We start from the raw sequence: 6,923 nt of genomic DNA, 5'->3' as shown, positions 1-6,923 counted from the left end.
AACAAAGTATATACAGATACTGATACACAACAATAACCCTGGTCACAGGATATACTGAACTCCCATATATTGTCAGTTCATCAGGGGTTAAAGTTCCTGGACTCCCATATATTGTCAGTTCATCAGGGGTTACATTTCCTGCAGCAATTTCAGGATCACAGTGACTGCACTCCTCTTCACACGAATGTAGTGGAATAAAACAACAGCATCTAGCAAATATGAGAGAGGCGCCCCATGTGTGTATCAGTCACCAAATAGACAAATCAGATAGAAAATGTCAAAACACAGGGTACTCACATTTCCATAGAGCACCCTTATGTGCTAGTAGACGCAGGCTGGCAGTATATAGGTTTGTCAGCTCACCTACTCCCGACAGCTGCACGTAATTCAGGGACAGCTCAAACACACTCACAGTGATGAACCAAACAGTAGGCCCATCACCATCACATATGTGCACCTGGCAATTAGGGCCTGTAAACACTGTAGTTTAAAAACTGATTTATTAAAAGCATATAAAATTCAAACAATACATGGTTAAAAACTGGTGGGTATACAAAGTCTGTACCCCCAGATATGCAACGGGTTTCTCAGCAGTTACGCTGTTTTCTCAGGCAACTGCTGAGAAACACGTTGCATATCTGGTGGTACAGACTTTATATACCCACAAGTTTTTAACACTGTATTGTTTGACATACCCAAATAACATGCTATTTACACATATTTACATACACTTATGAAGAAAGTCTTGATGTTCAACTGACATTCTTCAGTAAAAGTTCATCATCCACCCCTACTGCTCTGCCCTCAACCTCTCTAAGCATCATTACTGTTCAACTTTTATTTCTGTTCTTTCCTCAAACCAAATTTCAATTCCTTTCTCTGCTCGCCTGACCTCCTATTATGAGCTCTTTCTCAGTTTTGCCAACCAGTTCAACAGTAAAATAGACTCCATCCATTGTGAAATAATCTCTCACCACACTATCTCCACCCACAACAGTCCCTGTTACAGAGAATGAAGTACCTGCCATGTATAATATTTAATTTCACTACCTGTTCACTTGGTCACATGCCCTCACAACTACTGACACCTCTCACATAGTCTCCAATGTTTAAAACATTGACTGCTTCTATGGAATCATTGTGATCGTGTCCGAGCAATGCCGGCAAGTGGCAATATCTCTCCCATAGAAGTCAAAGGACATCAACAAAATCACAGTTCGTCGGCATATTACAGTGGGGGGGCCCTATTTGAAGTTTGCCAACACGGTGCCAACAGTGCGCTCACTGAAACTAATATTAGTTTCAGTGTAGGCACACTTCAAATATTGCTGTGGGGACTTTAATTTTACAACACCTACTCTAACAAGCTCAGGTGATGTTGCCTTGGCAGCTGATAGCTGGCGAGACAAACATGGCCGCTACCCTTTTCACAACCTGCACTTTGCTGCTTTGAACATATTGATCGTGTTTCAATGTTTCCGAAACAAAGTGCAAGCTATTCCCACTAGCACACCTCACAAACTCCCCCTGAACACCAATAACTACATCACGCTTAAGCTATCCTCCCCCTGCTCCGCATTGCTATCTCCCACTGACCACCTACACCTATGTCACAGCTAACCTACACTCTCCCTGCACTGCCCAGCTAACTCCCTCTGATGGCTTACACCTACACACCCCCAGAATGCCCAGCTAAGTCCCTAATACCGTCTACACTGACCTAATGTCTAAACAACACTCCCCTGTAATGCCCATCTTACTGCCTACTGTCAAATAATAACTAACTATAATAAACTATACTATACATAATAAACCTCCTTATTATAACTATGAAGCTATGTTTTAGTTACTTTTTAAACTTAGTTTGCGTTTGTGTTTTGTTTTGTTTTTTAATATTTTATTTATTCGAAGGCATACAGAGAAATGAAACATTTTTAACAAAATTCAACATGTTTTTACAGAGGCAGACTTTAGATGATATCCCAGATGAATCTGGGACTCCAGTTACACTAACAAGCAAACATATAACCTTTGCCTACAATGGATAAGCATAAAAGTATGTGTAATAATGTTTAATACCTTTACAACATTTCCTATTTCAATTACTCCTGTATGCCAACATTTTCCAATTTTCTTACCTAAAATCTACCGCTTAAACCACTCTAGACTCTCCCCTCCCCCCCCCCCCCCCCCAGCCGGGGAAGGGATGAGGGAGTCAACTGTCATCAAACGATCAGAACAGACTGACTATCAATGCTAAGAAATAAGTCCATCCCTCCGGCTCTGAAGGTCAACTCCCCAGGGCGCCAGCCACCTGACTATACGTAGCCCTGTTCTAATGTCATATTGTTACTACCCCATATCAAAGTTAAGATTCCACTCCCCCCTTAATTGTGCCTCTAAGATGTAATTTGTGTTTCTGAGTGGGTGTAATATCTGGATTTGTTGTGTCAAGGTTAATGTTTTGATATATTTTCCCCATTTTTTCATGAAGTTTGTGGACCTATTTTGCAGATCTCCCAAGGCATCAGCCTGTTCATAGAGCAACTGCTGGTAAATTTCTCCCTTAAGATGGGCAAGACCAGGTGATTCACCCTTCAACCAGAATTTTAGGATAAGTTTCCTAGCCTGCAAGACTATTATGTGTAGGATTACCCTAATATCTCGGGGAGGCAAGAGGGATAGGGAAGTGCTGAGTGTCCTGCTTGCCCAGTAGGCTAACATACCCTAGAATCTATACAATTTTGGACAGGACCAAATCATATGCAAAAGGTCCTTTTGTTGCTGCACATTTTAGACAATTACCCTCTGAATTTGGGTCCCAAACTTTGTATAGCTTGGGCGTGATGAAAGCTTGGTTGAGGAGTTTAGTGTGTGCCTCCCTGATATCTGCTGCCAGAGAGGCTTTCCTGACCCTCTGTATACTTTCCTGTATTAACTTGACTGGGACTTCTGTGTTCAGGATGTCTGACCATTTTTCACTAATTGACTTTAACAGAGTATTGTTGTCCTCCCGTCCCAGCAGTCTATAGACTGGTGATATGGAGGTGTTGCCTTGCTGGAATGAGGAGTTTAGTGTGTAAATAGGGCTATCTATCCCCGGCATGTCACCCATTGAGAATAAGGAGGTTATGTAATGTTTTATTTGCAAATAAGCAAAGTGATGTGACCTTGGGATGCTGTAGAGCGATTGTAAGTTTGCAAATGTACATAACGTTCTCCCATCAGGCTCCAGAAGTGTCGAGACAGAGTCAATACCCCTATCACTCCATTCCCTAAAGTGTTTTGAGTCAAGACCTGGGACAAAGTTGGGATTCCCCTGTACTGGCAAGAACTTTGTGAATTCATTTTTAATATTAAGCTTTTTGCAAATTCTCCTCCAGGCATAAAGTGTTGTTGCATGAGAGGATACTTGGCCAATAGTTTATCTGCTTGTACTGCGGTTAAGTGAGGAAGGACCAGAAGAGTCCATGGTGCTATAGCTTGTTTCTCCAGACCAGGAATCGTGAAATTTTGCCTACCCCTGAGCCAATCCAATACATATTTTGCCTGGGCTGCCCAGGCATAAAGTTCGAGATTCGGGACTGCCAGTCCTCCCGCCCCAATTAGGTTATACATCTTTTGTCTGCTAATTCTATGCTTTTTGTTGGCCCATATAAAACGGAAAATTAAAGAGTTCCAAAATTTTAAGTCACTTATGTTCAGGACATAAGGTATCATTTGTAAGGGGTACAATATTTTGGGGAAAAGAATCATCTTTATTAGTCCTATTCTGCCCGATACCGAAAGCGGAATCTCGGCCCAATGGTTTATTAGATCCTGCGCCTCTTTTTTCAGGGGGGAATAATTGGCTTCATACCACGCGTGTGGGTTCACCGAGAGTTTTATGCCTAGATATTTAAAGGTTTTATGGACTATCTTGAAATCAAATTGTGTGACACATTCAGCTTTATGTGGAGTCAGCCAAACCAACTCCGTTTTGTCCGTATTGACCCTATATCCCGATATTTTCCCAAAGTCCGCTAGGATAGATATTACTATATTAACAGTCTCTGCTGGGTTAGATATGTACAGTAGCATATCATCAGTGAAAAGAGATAGGTGTCTAGTTTCCTGACCTATCTTCAATCCTTCAGTTTCCTTCCTAATCTTAATGGCCAGGGGCTCAAGCGCTATGTCGAGCAAGAGGGGAGACAGGGGACACCCCTGTCTCGTTCCTCTTTCCAAAGTAAATGGTCACGAGGGTATTTTGTTTACTATTATCGACGCTGCCGGAGTAGCATAAATGGCCCTCAGCCCTCTTGCGAAGTTACCCGTTATGCCAAGCTTGGCTAAAGTATGAAAGAGATGGTCCCAGAGGACCAAATCAAAAGCTTTTTCTGCGTCTACAAGTAGAACGCAGGCTTCTGATGGCTTCTGTTCCTTGCCTAAGTTGTTGTCATTCCAATAGTGTGTCAACACAAACTGCAGAGTATGGAGATTAGTAACCGCGGACCTGCCTTTCACAAACCCTGTTTGGTCAGGATGAATGATACTGGGTAGAAGGACTGCTAGCCTATCTGCCATGATCTTAGTGAATAATTTGTAATCCACATTCATCAATGAAATGGGATGGTACGATGCTGTGCTAAGAGGTCTCTATCCGGTTTCGGGATCAGGCAGACATTGGCTTCCGTGAATCTAGACAATAAATTGACCTCACCTGTCAGAATACCATTAAAGAGTTTAGTTAGTGACTGTGATTTTGTCTGAGAGGATCCTATAGAATTCAGATGGCAAGCCATCTGGGCCTGACGTTTTTTCCAGGGGGGCCTTCCGAATAGTTTTAGAAAATTCTGGAGCGACAATAGGGGCATTGAGTGAGCCCAGCTGTTGGTCAGTTAGTGTTGGGAGCTCCAAGGAGGACCAAAAGTTCTCTCTATCTGAGTCAAGAACTACCTGTCCTTTATACAGTTTAGTCTAATAGTCTCTAAAAGCTTCCTGAATGTCTTCCTTAGTTGTGAGAATTCTCTGTCCCTGCTTGATGGCTAATATAGGAGTCATGGGCTTTGTTAGTTTGGTAATTCTGGCTAATAGACGCCCAGTCTTATTACCGTATCTGTAAAATTTTGCATGATTGAAGTTCAAGTCCCTTGCTACATTTAAAGATAGATTTAATTTCTTTGTATCTATCTTTGTTTGAGTCTGAGGGATGCCTAAGATATTTGTTCCTTGCATTGAGGAGTTGTTTAAGGAGTAGTTCCTCCCTAAATTTCTTTTTCTTCCTAGCACCCGCTACATAGGACATTGTAGCACCTCTGAGGACTGCCTTACATGTTTCCCAATAGAGTATTGGGTTTTCCATGTGTTGCTGATTTGTGGTTTTAAACGTCAGCCACTCCCCAAGCAGATAGTTTTTAAAGTTAGTATCTTGATATAGGTATTTTGGGAATGTCCATATACCTGGGGGGATCCCTGCCTGGCCCACCATTAATTTTAACACAATCGGAGCGTGGTCTGATAGGAGTGGGGCCTCTATTCTAGTATCCTCAATTCTAGAATACAAATCAGCCGAGACCAGAAACAGGTCTATTCGGGAGTGCGTGTCTTTAGCAAGTGTAGTACAGGTAAAATCCCTGACCTTTGCCTCCAGATGTCTACTAATGAAAGAGCCCAGGCGAATCTTGACAACACAAGTGAATCTCTTTTCGAGTTCCAATACGATCCCTTATGTGTATGAATAAATGTGGGGTTTCGATATCTGTCTGCCGGGACCTTTGGGGCTATGTTAAAGTCTCCTCCTACAATAAGAGGAGCGTATGCCATACGGAGAAGTTTAACCCTTAAGGAGCTCCAAAATTCAGGCTTATGTGTGTGAGGTCCATATACATCTCCCATAATCAACTGGGTTCCCTCTACTTTAATTTTAAGTAAGATGTACCTCCCTTCTGGGTCTATTACCGTATGGAAAATTTTATAGTTGAGGTTTTTCCGGAACATGAAAGCTACCCCCCCTCGCCCTACTCGCCTCATTTTGGGTAAATACCACTTCCCCCACCCAGCCCTGTTTAAGTTTTAGGTGTTCCGTGGGTTTGAGGTGAGTTTCTTCCAAAATGGCAATATCCGCCCTTTTGGAATTGAGGTATTTCAGAATAGATTTATGTTTAATGGGGGACGTTATGACCCCCACATTCCATGAGATAACACGAAGACTCATGATGTGATTAAACCCTGATAGTGATTCAGTCCCTAAAATATTTTTGGACTCTGAAATAAGGCCCTGGGGGAGTGAGATAGTATGTGTGTTGGAGTGGAAATCTACCAAAAACTGAAGAATGGAGTGTCTGTACTTAACATCTGGCACCCCGGGGAAGACCAGCAGAACTTCTTCACTCTCTGCTAAAGGATCAGTAAAGTCAGAAAGATTAGAGAGAAGAAACCAAGCAGAGATTAATAACTGCATTAACATTAGTGGTATTTAGAGTGTTCTGTGATTTCTTGGACAAACAAACAAATTATGTAGCAATTTTGTAGAAAACAATACATCTGCAAACTGCATTAAAAAAAAATAAACCAATACTGTAATTATTCTTTCAAATAACTTTTCAGAAGAGAAACGACCCCCCCCCCCCCACTGTGAAAAGGATATGTTCTGTACCGCAGCACAAGCAGTACTAAGTTATTTAGATATTGTTCTCAGTCTAGGTAGGAAGATAAAACAATCCAGTCCCAGCAAAACTTCCTAATTGTGTAGGCTCATCTTCTGTGGGCCGTAAGTTTCAAGGATCTTCGTTATTCGTCATAGGGTTCTCTTCTCTTTGCACACCTGGAAGCTGTTCTTCTGATTGTAGGAAAATTTGTAGTTGCTTCGGAGAATCAAATAACCTTGGCCCTTTTCATGTCTGCAGCTTCAGACGGGCTGGATAAAGCAGGGAGACCATTTT

This window comes from Bombina bombina, chromosome 6, assembly GCF_027579735.1.
Source record: "Bombina bombina isolate aBomBom1 chromosome 6, aBomBom1.pri, whole genome shotgun sequence".
Classification (NCBI taxonomy): Eukaryota; Metazoa; Chordata; class Amphibia; order Anura; family Bombinatoridae; genus Bombina; species Bombina bombina.
Note: the sequence above shows the minus strand (reverse complement) of the source record.